This window comes from Diabrotica undecimpunctata, chromosome 7 (assembly GCF_040954645.1).
Source record: "Diabrotica undecimpunctata isolate CICGRU chromosome 7, icDiaUnde3, whole genome shotgun sequence".
In the NCBI taxonomy this organism is placed as follows: domain Eukaryota; kingdom Metazoa; phylum Arthropoda; class Insecta; order Coleoptera; family Chrysomelidae; genus Diabrotica; species Diabrotica undecimpunctata.
The window spans coordinates 140,078,113-140,090,161 of record NC_092809.1 but is presented as its reverse complement, the minus strand read 5'-3'; positions in this window follow the sequence as shown (position 1 = coordinate 140,090,161).

The window sequence follows — 12,049 nt, the reverse complement described above, 5'->3', positions numbered from 1 at the left end:
AGCCGATTATTGGTTACACGAACTTTACTTTTTTACGGTTTTATAATCATTCAAATTCATTTGTAGTTTTAATTAAGATATTGATTGCTTCTTTTAAGTGAAGCTGAACAATATGCTAGTCAAACGATTTTATAAAATAAAACTAACATATTATAATACTAAAATATAGTTTCCAATATTGTGTTCTCCAATTTCCATAAATTATCACAATTCGTTACAAACGATATATTCTTGAAATTTTCAAAATTTTCCAAATTATCTGAAGTCTTCTATGCCAAATTCTTGATTCTTAATCTCAATGATATATACCGCGTTAATATCTCCCACCAACTCTTCTTTTTCTTCCTTATGTAAACAGTTATGTTTTCATTTGCAAAATTTGCACGCACTAGAAATATCTCACTTAATATCGAGAGACGTAAGTTGTAAAAAAAGTAGTTGACTCGAAGCCACATTTATTTTTACAGCTTCCGCAAGAAATAATATAATTGCTTGTCCGTAAGTTCGCATCTAAGCGCTTCAGCTGGAAGCTATGGCTTCAGCTACTAGTATTTATTACTTTATGTTTTATATCAACAGTGTCGACTCGTTGCTAAATAGTAGTAAATGTAGTCATCAAACTGAACAATATTGACTTTGGATTGTATTTACAGTTGATACAATTGTATTTTTTGTAAATATATTGACATGCTGAAGATGTCGGATGAGTGGTAACCGAGTGTGAGAACGCAAAAAAAACAGTTTCTTCTTACCCATAAACTATAATACGAGTGAAAAATCCGAAATTTATTTTTAAAATTTACACAAATAATGACTTTTAAAATATACTTTCTTACTTTCTAAAAAAATAGAAATTCAGAGACTGAATTAGTCAAACACATTAGCAATGTAGTGAATAACATAAAAACAATAAGTACAGCGCTTATCAACAACTAAAACCCCTACATACGTCCCGACTAAACCATCTAAAGGTTGTGGCATATTATCGTGCACGTTGCGTTTCCAGCACATAGCGTTTAGTTTCCGAAAAATATAATTTAAATGGTTTTAAATATGAACAACGCACACTGTCCGAAACATAGGTCGTAACCGGTTGGTAAGGATAATGTGCATTAGATGTCCGTCGTTCTCCCCTTGTTGTTTATTTAGGAACTTGTTTGATTTTGATATAGAGTATTTAAAAAAATAATTTTCGAGGCTATTTTGTCATTTATGCATGTGTTTTTATTGCTTTGTGACAATTAATTACGGAAGTGATAAACAATTAGGACTTTTGTACGGAAGTGATACCTCTTCTTTTTAAAAATACTTTTTGATTTGATATGTATGGCTTCGTTAAATGTAGTATTTTGTTTTTTTCACTGAAGGTGAAATAAAATTTAAAACATATTTAAACTGAATCCTATTCATTCTAAAATAATTGTTAAACCTATTAATTATTATTAAATTCCTAATTGTTTATCACTTCCGTGATTAATTGTCACAAAGCAATAAAAACACATGCATAAATGACAAAATAGCCTCGAAAATTATTTTTTTTAAATACTCTGTATCAAAATCAAACAAAGACCTAAATAAACAACAAGGGGAAAACGACGGGTAAAATATTGTTTTCGAATATACTGAACGGAAACGTTAAGCGTCTGAAACGCAATGTTCCGGACAGTGTGCGTTGTTCATATTTAAAACCATTTAAATTATATTTTTCGGAAACGCTATGTGCTGGAAACGCAACGTGCACGATAATATGCCACGACCTTAACTGTCCTGACAACGTTAGGCATGACGGTTGGTGTGTGTGTAGGCTTGTTGACCGACAAAAAAGTTGTCATGTCCCGACTCGACAGGTTTGGTAATGGGGGAGTCGGCTGTCGCGATATCGCAGTTGTACACCAGATCGGTCGGTCCGACCGTCGGGTACAACTTCTTTTGTCGGTTAACAAGGCTACACATACACCAACCATCGGACCCAACGTCACGGTCACGACAGTTCTGTAGTTTTGACGAGAGACATGTGTAGATTTGTCTAGTAAAAGTAATTCATTTTTTTATTAAGAATTTCAAAAATAAAAAGATACATTTAGGATAACTCTAACATATTATGTTATCCAATTAATTAAGGGGTCATTTGACATACAGAGATAATGATAGCCAAAACGTTACATCTTCTTTAGCGATAGACGGGAAAATTACTGGATGCAAGCAAGCAAACAATTTAATTAAACCCAGCCTGTGAGACATGTTCACGTTCACCCCTTAGAATTACGTTCGGGTGTAGCAATTTATTGGAGCGAGGTGTACTAACTCAAGTAAAACAGGAGTCACTCCACCTCGCTCCCATGCTTTAGACTATCCCTTTCCCCCTATAGCTCCTGATGCACGATATAGCACAACTATTAGCCAAATGCAATGCTCTTCATGTGGGAGTCCTGGGTAATAGAACTCCAACATGGTTCCCACATCGATTTTAAATTGGAACTGAAATTGCTGGCTTGCGCCTCAAGTCTTGGGCGGTGCCTGGTACGTGCTCGGTTTTTTGGGTTTTATTAATTTTTTTGGATGGCTTGCGCCGGTTTTTTGCTAGTATTTTTTTGATTTTTTTTTGTTGCTTTTTTTATGTTTTCTATTGATTTTTTAGTAAGATGTTGTGGTGGTAAGGTCTTCTTTGCTGGGGCCTACACAGTGCTTTGTCTTAGTCTGAATTGGTAGAGCTACGAACTGTCCTCTTTCTTTGTTTTATTTTCTCTTTAGGGGTTGTTCTCTATAGGGGTTGTATTCTCTCCGGGTCTTTATTAGTTTTCTCTCTTGGGTTTGTTTTCTCTATTGTTTGTTTTATTTCTCTCTCTCTCTCTGAATACCTTTTTATTGTATTCCACTATTTATTTGTTTCGGACGTTTGTGTTTTCATCGATAGAACGTGTCGTATCTCATGATCTCCCACAGTATGGGACTCGGGTGATTCTCTAGTTCTGCGAATTTTATCCTGGCTTTTTTCTTCATTATGTCCGTCACCCTGATTTATTGCAGTTCCCTAAAAAGAAATCGTTCTGCAACGTCTTTTTCTTCTCTTAAGCTGTTGTTGTGAGCCACTTGTATCTTTTTCTTTGCTGTATTGCATACGTGTCGCCATGCGAGAGATGCTTACGTTAGTGTCGGAAGTATGATACTATTTATTAGTCTCACTTTTGTTTTTGTCCACAATTTGCTTTTTCTATCTGTAAGTCCTCTTATTGACGCTTCTGCCATGTTTGCTTTTTATATTGTAGCGTCTACATGTTTTGTGAATGTCAATCTTTTGTCCATTATGACTACCAGGTATTTTGCTTTCGCTTTTTTCGCTTTCCATTCGATGTTCTTGCACTGTTAGTTATTCCTTTGGCTGTTGATGTCTCTTTTTAAAGAGCACCGCTTGCGCTTTTTCGTAGTTTATGGCGAATTTCCATTGTAAACTCTATTCTTTGTTATTTTTCCACGCTGTTTGCAGGTTGTTTACTGTTATATCTATAGTTCTGTGGTTGGCCGCTATTACTGCATCATCGGCATAAAGGCTAAGTAGGGTTTCAGATGTTTTTGGAATATCGGCGGTGTATATTGTATACAATAGGGGAGACAGGACCGCTCTCTGTGGTACTCCAGTTTCCGGGGTTCCAAGCTCGGACAAGACTTGTCCTATTCGAACTCTAAAACTCCAGCCGCTCAAGTACAATTAGATTATACTCATCATTGCCCCACGGTATCCGTAACCTCTCATTTTGTAACTGTAACTTTGTAAATTAGCCCTTGGAGCTAATCTAATCTAATCGACTCTATCGAAAGCTTTGTTTACGTCCAGGAAGGCTACGCCTGTATATCGCTTATTTTTGAATCCAGCTGCTATATACTCGGTTAGTCTAAGCACTTATAGCTCACTCATATCCGAATTGTGCTTCAGGTATTATTCCTAACCTAGGGGATAGAGGATGACTCGTTCTATTTTTCTGATGGCTGGCAGTAAGATTCTCGGCCTGTAGTTTTGGGGGAACGTGCTGTCCTTTCCTGGTTTGTATATCAATATGACATTGGCTTCTTTCCATCAATTTGGGAAGAGCCTATATTTTAACATCGCGTTTACTGCGTTTGTTAGAAATACCATAGCTCTTGCTGGTAAGTATTTAAGGTAAGGACAATAAACTGCATCCTTAAACAAATCATTATTTAGAATATTTCTCATGAAATATTTAGGGCTAACGCAACTTTTTATTAGTGGTAAAATTAATAAATTATTTTGGGAATATACGGCAGAGAAATTATCGAATATACGGTATGTCTCACGTACAAAAACTAAAAAGAAATATAAATATTAGAAGGAAGCGCTTTGACACATTACAACATGATGAGTGACAAACATTATAACTTGCTTCAAGTAATAATGTAACGAAAAATATAAGGAAGAAGAAGTAGAGAAAGAAGAGATATTTCCGGGTTAAATAATTTGAGAGACTAGTTTGGATGTAATTTCGTTGGCATCTTCTTATAAAATGAGACAGTACATAAAAAAAAAATAAGATAAAATGGCAGCTTAAAAAATATTAGTTTTGAAATTTATCGGTCTTTCCATGAAAATAAAGTAGCTTTTCCAAGATCAGAAGATTGATGTTTGTGGATTTTTTAAATAGTGTTTGTAAAAGTTTTAACGATATTTGTCCTTCCTTCTTCTAAAGAAACTGATAGGGAAGTCTGCAGAAAACAACAAACCATTGGCGCTGATATTTGTCGACTACGAGAAAGCATTCGATACCATAAGCCATCAGAAAATGTTAAAAGCATTGACAATATGCCGAATAGACCGTCGCTACAATAACATAATCAAACATGTCTACCAAAATGCCAAAGGTAGTGTAAAATTATCTGAACAAGAAAAAAATAAATTCTCTATACAGTGAGAAGTACGGCAAGGAGACACAGTCTCTTCAAAGCTATTCACGACGATTTGAGAACATACTTGTAGGAAGGCACATCTGAACGAGCATGGTATTGTCATCGAATGCCATAGTCTGTGGACTAGTGCGCATTTCGATGCGCATCGCCCCGCCTCGAATTTTCCCATTGGCTCTTGACCTGGAAATCCCTATTTATCGCTCGAACAGCGCATATAAATATTGGAGATTTTCAGGTCAGCCAGGTCAGTCCCTCACGGGCTCTCCGAGAGCTTAGTGCTCTCGGGGCTCTGCTTCCTGTATTAATTTTCCATACTCTGTGGCTGAGAATTGTTTTAACTTAACTGGGTGTTTTATTTCGACGAAGAAATTGTCATGTAAGAAATATCTTGCCTTTTTCAAGGCAAGACACCGAAGATAAATATTTTCCAAGTCCATAACCCGAAAATGGACTTAAGTAGAGGAGCTCTTGACAGTATATTCGAAGCCCTTTACAGAGCACCCGGAGACAACAGAAGGTGGTTAGACCCTTATTTGTTCCCCCGAGGTGACAGTATCAACATAAATGGAGAGAAGCTCAGTCATTTGAGTTGCAGATGACATCGTCCTTATAGCCGATCGTATGGATGATGCAATAATTATGTTAGAAAAATTATATCACGCATCCTTGGAGGTCGGACTAAAGATTAATATGAACAAGATGCAAATAATGACTACCCTGGTGCTGAATCGAAATATTGCTGTTGTGTACTTAGGACACGAAATTCGATTGGGCAGAGATAACCAGGTATGACAGCTCCCACGTTGCATAGGATTAGCCTGGGCAGCGTTTGGTAAATTAAAGTATGTATTTAAATCGGATCTACCCATCTGCCTCAAAAGAAAAATCTTTGACTAATGTGTGTTACCTATACTCACTAATGGAGCGAAAAGATTAACACTCACAAAAAAGGTAGTGAATAAAATTCACGTGACTCAGAAGTCTATGGAGCACTAGATGTTGGGTGTCTCTCTGAGAGACCGAATCCCAAACGAAGAAATAGAAGAAAAACAACGGAGGCGATCGAATAAATCGCGTCGCTAAAATGAAATTAGGCAGGAGACAGACTGACGATCTGAAGAGTCTTAGCAATAACTGGATACAAGCCGCACAAGACAAAGACAGATGAAAAGAGCTGAGGGAGACCTAAGTCCAGCAGTGAACGTATACAGGTTGATGATGATGATGTTCTTTCTTTATCGAGTCATATTAAAGTATTTAAACCAAAAGAATTTTTATGTATCTATTAAAACTTTCAATTTGTTCATTAAATACGTAGTTCAATTATTAAGCATATTATAATAAGGGGTTCTAGAAGGTACGCTCCATGAATATTTCACTGTAAATTTCTTATTTTTCTGGCCGTTTACCTTTTGTTTTCAATGATTGGTTGAATAGTTGTCTCATAAGATAGTTTTAAGCTCATACTCTTAAACTAACTGAGTATTTATTTCTAAAAAATTGGGATAAGTTTATTCGTTGGAATTTCTGTTAATTTTTAAATTTTTTTAATGATTATATTGTTTTTTTTTTTGGTTAGATCTTTACTTTGATTTATCGAGCAATATTTACAATTTTTTTAAACACAGTACATCAAACAAATTATATTTTATACCTGGTAATAATTTTTTTGGAAACTTCTTTCATCCCTCCTACGAAATGCCTCTGGTAAACCACAGACATAGCAATAATTATTACGACTTTCCTCGGCACTCCTATAAATCCTTTTACGTCTTATGAATGTTTCATGTGAAAAAAGTTTTATCACATACGCGCCGCTACACGGACGAAAGTCACTTAATCATCTGACGAAAAGACATACGTTTTCATATTTGCTGACTCGAATTAAATAGAAGAAAATTACAAAATTCTGTCATATTTTACACCAAAAATTGGCTTTATGGACAGGTTATGCGGAAAAAAGTATTTTCAAGGAAAATAAGTATAGAAATTATTCTCAAAATATTCGTCTATGGCATGTTAGCTTTTTCAAAACTTCTGAGAATAACATTACAGACATAGCCACAGTTCGGATAACTTTTTTTGTTATGATCGAGCCCCAGTCGTTCACTGTTGAATATAGGCTTTCTTATTTTGCTGCTGGTTCCATCTGGTTAGTTGTCCAGTTTTTATAAAGTTTGTTTAAGTTGTGTTTCTGTTGTGGTTGGGGGTACTTCTACATCTTTATTTTGCCCACTCGATCTCCACTCTAATAGCTTTTTACTTCATCGATTGTTCTTGATCCCCGCTAATATCGCTTTCATTATTCAATCTTCGCTTATCCACTGCTGGACATAGATCTCCCTCACAATTTTCCATCTATTTCGATCTTGTGCCTCTTGCATCCAATTCCTATGACAACGTTTTAGATCGTCAGTCCAACGTGTTGGTGGACGACCTCTACTTCGGTAGGCATCATCTCTTGGTCTCCATTCCAGTATCCGCTTTGTCCATCTATTGTCTGTCATTCGAGCCACGTGACCTGCCCAGTTCCATTTTAGTGTTGCTACTCTCTCTACTGCATCAGCCACTCCTGTTCTTTGTCGCTAATATCTAAAACATCGATGCGATAGCTATCGCTATCGCTATATCTAAAACATCGCTTAACCTAGTTTTTCTTTTAAAAAAATTGAATTAAAAATTCCTTTATAGTTTTTTTTTATTTCGTTATTTTTGATTCCATTTCTCTAAGGTATTTTGAGCATAGATTGTTAGAGTGAGTGTTTCTGCTCCGTATGCTAACTTATGTCCATAGGTTAAGTAAAGGTTATTATAAAAGTTTCTGGCAGTTTATCATATGCAGCTTATCATAGACCTATTTCTTCTTAAATTTAAATCGTGTATTTGAATTTCTATATGTATCTTGATTTTACATACCAGATCTTGACGTGCCTACACTAACCAGTTTAATTTCTTTTCTGTTGATGGTAATGACCTAATTCGCACTAAATTAGTGATCGACTTTATTTGTTCTATATTGTTATTTAAACCAACAATTTTTGTTATATCTAAGTATTATCAGTTGCTATAATTTTTACCCAACCAAACAGCCTTTGAAATTAAACGAATGGACAGGAATTTATAGAGATCTTATTGTTGGAAGATTATTTTTGCAACAAAATAATAATATCTAGAATTAAAGCTAGAATTATTAGAGAACACCCATTTTGACAGATATTATCGAAAATGATAAGTGGTACTAAGTAGATGATTTGTTTTATCAACACGAAGGCGTGTCTCCGTATTATAGCATAAACGTAAGGCGTTATTTTAATAAATGGTTTTCTAGGCAATGGATTGGACAAAAAGGTTTTATTGAATGGCCAGCACGATCCCACGATCTAATTTATAATTAACTACTAAAACTGTCATAATTTAGAACAGCGACTTAATATTTGTATGGACGGTTGTGGATATCATTTTGAATATTTAATTAAATAATTAAACCTGATGAATAAATTGTTCAAAAGTTGACTCATTTTATTTACGTTACATTTAATAAACTTTCCTATCGTAGGTGAGGTAGTGTGTTATTATATTTCTTTTCCATGGTAAATGTTATTGTCTCTTCTTTATCGTTTATATCATTTAGAAATGTGTCCAACAACTCTGATCCATGAGGCCATATTGAGAATATGTATTCTCAATAAGAGAATGTGATAGATCTCAAATATGTAAACACGCATGGAATAATGAACATAGGATTCAATGGAATGATTCAAATATAGTCCTGAAAGAAACGGATGGTAAAAAAAGAAAAATCAAATAAACGGCTCTAATTATGCGACCAATGTCACAAATTCCTCGGCAGAATGTAGTAGGATCTGGTTACCCATATTTAAAGAGGAAGATATTAAAAGAAAAATAACATTATTAGTAAGTCAGTAACATATAGAGCATACATCATTTATGTTTTTTAAATAACAAACAAAATCAGAAATTGGTGTTCATTGAAGGTAAACTAAATGCACGACCAAAACTTACCATGTCGGGATAGTGTTATGAAGTTTTTTTTTTGGTTTTTCCCTCATAATTTACTATGGAATCACTAACAGGAGAATTTTACTGTCATCATGGCATGCATTTGTCTTTTTAAAGACGAATTACATGCTATGATCTTTTCTGATGGATATTCTCAAGTTAAAGTTGATTTGATGTAATCGAATGAACTATCTTATAAGTAAAGTCGTCCCAGGAACGCAACTCAACAATATTGGCATTATCATTTTAAAGTCGTCTACTTTAAAATGTATAATGTATGTCTGAATTGTCAATATAAATGAGTCAAATAAAATTAAATTATTAGAAGACTTTTTCACTAAGTAACAAAAAACCAAAAATTTGTTTAATTTACTAATGTTTGTATTTTGAGAACGATTTCCGAAGTGGAAATTAAAACGTCAATAAACGTACTTTAACCTTTAATTGTGGCTTATTCCCATTTAAATACTAATTACTTTAAAATGCGACAAGAAAATAGCTTCAGAACAATAAGACAGAAAACGATATTATTAAATCGTTTTTGTTCATGGACGTCAAAGCAGGTGGCACCTCTGTACGTTAACCACTCTAGTGGTCAAGTTTTAGAAGACATTCGTTTGACTTTCCGAGTTTGAATTTGTATCAGCAAAAGTGTCCGATGAGGCAGGAATATGCTGAAATAATTCATAACACTTTGTTGATACCAATTCGAGCACTGGAAGTTTAACGAATTTGTCCTCCTAGGCCATATATTTGGCTATTTAATTCAACAAAGCGATAGCAGCTTTTGACCAAAAAATAAATATGTAGAAATTATCAGATAAAGTGGTCTCTAATAAAAATCTTTATTTTTTCTAAGAAACTCAATATTTCGCTATTTATTTGATAGCTTCATCAGAGTACACTGTAAAACAATTTGAACATTACAAAAAATGGCGTTCAAATAAAAAAGATTTCACAAATAAAAACTGACATTATATATATATATATATATATATATATATATATATATATATATATATATATATATATATATAATGAACCAGAAGTATTTGCTGACAACGTAAGGAAGTAAACGTTAAATAGTGGGTTTGCAGCAATAAAAATGAAATGTGTACTCTTTTAAATTTTTATTCCAAGCTTTCGGACATTGGTTATGTCCTTCATCAGGGAGCTACACATTTGTAGCTCCCTGATGAAGGACATAACCAATGTCCGAAAGCTTGGAATAAAAATTTAAAAGAGTACACATTTCATTTTTATTGCTGCAAACCCACTATTTAACGTTTACTTCCTTATATATATATATATATATATATATATATATATATATATATATATATATATATATATATATATACTGCCCTACTAAGGAAGAACCCCGTATCTCCAAAATTTGAAAAATTGGGATATTTGCACCATATGAATAATTATGATTTATATAACATATTCACATAGAGAAAAACTCGTATTTTACATTTCTAAATGTTTTATGAAAGAAAATAGTTTCCCCGTAAACGCCAAAAATGACTATTATGCTTAGTATAAACCCGGCATTTAACGCTTCGTAGTAAAAACTTGGTATATGCTCAGCAGATACGGGTTTTTAACGTAGGATAAAACGATATGCGAGGTTTTTTCTAAGGAATAAAGCAACACCGCTAATAGTTTCCACCACCAAGTGGAACTATCGTTAAAGAAAAAGAAGAAAGTTTATTATTATCATGATTTCGTCGAGGCCGTTAAAACGTGTAATTTGAATCGTGTGGTGGTGAAAGAAATGGGGGTTTCCGATTTTCTTATCTAGAAAGACTTATCATCACAGTCAAAATTAAAGAAAACAGAGTTACGTATTTACCTTATCACAAATTGTTAAAGTAATTGTGAAGAGAGAGAGAGAGAGTAAGATTTTACACGTTAAGATTGACGATAGCGAGGAGTTGATAGAGATGGACTTTTTGCTGGCCAGAGTGTTAAAATCTGGGATAAAGGACCCCACACCTATGACGAAACCTTCTGGGATTGCTAAGAAGAGAAAAGAATAAATATTAAAAAAATTAGTTCAAATTATGCCGGCGAATCGCCATCAATTTTGGGAAGAATTGCCAACTTCAGATTAATAATAATTTTCATTTTGTATTTTTAAATAAACGTTTTTCGTAAATACTTATGTTTTATTCAACAAATGTTCATAAAAAATATTATTAAAATATTTAAATGATTTGCCTTTCGAGGCAGTTAAAACCAAGTTTAAGACAAATTTGGATAATACGTGATTTTAGCTAAGTAAACTTGACATAATTATTTGCTTTGTTAGCCCATATGTCGCATAACTAATGTCCATATGGTAATTTTGAAATTTTGCTTTTTGAAAAAAATTAACTAAGATGCTACACACTCTACCCTAAATGATTTTATGTTATTATTGTACCAAAAGCACAAGGGATTAAGCAAAAATCTTTAATCGCATTTTTCTCAAAACTCGCTATAGTGGAGATACGGGGTTCTTTATTAATAGGGCAGTATATATATATATATATATATATATATATATATATATATATATATATATATATATATATATATATATATAAGGTTAACAGTTAAAAACATTATTTAAAAAAGAGACTTTTTCATAGTAGCAATGAAAATAATTTTTGTTATTCTATGAGTAATAAATCACTTGTGATATTATTAGTAGAAAATCGTTTTCGTAACGCTAGATTCTCGTCTAGCGTATGAGGAGCCTTGGAAGTTCCCGATGTAGGTTATGGCTAATGGATAATTCCGAGATCCATTAATTTCCTCTGAGCACAAATTAGAAACTTGAAAGTGTATTAAAGATCCCAGGGTATGGAATTAACCGTTTTCTGGCGGTGTCTTGTATGTGTTTGGCGGTGGCTACTACTACTATTACCAGCGTGTCTGCTTTATCCAGATAACCGATGCCTTGTAATAAAAGACCGCGTTTGCCACACTAGCTATAAGTTGCTTCCGAAGTTTGACCCCGTTTCCCTGTTTTTGGCGGTTTTCGGGATCATGTTGCGAACTTGTTACCAAAAGGTATTTAATTTAGCCCATTTTCACTTTTTGCTGACCCTAATCAGCCGCA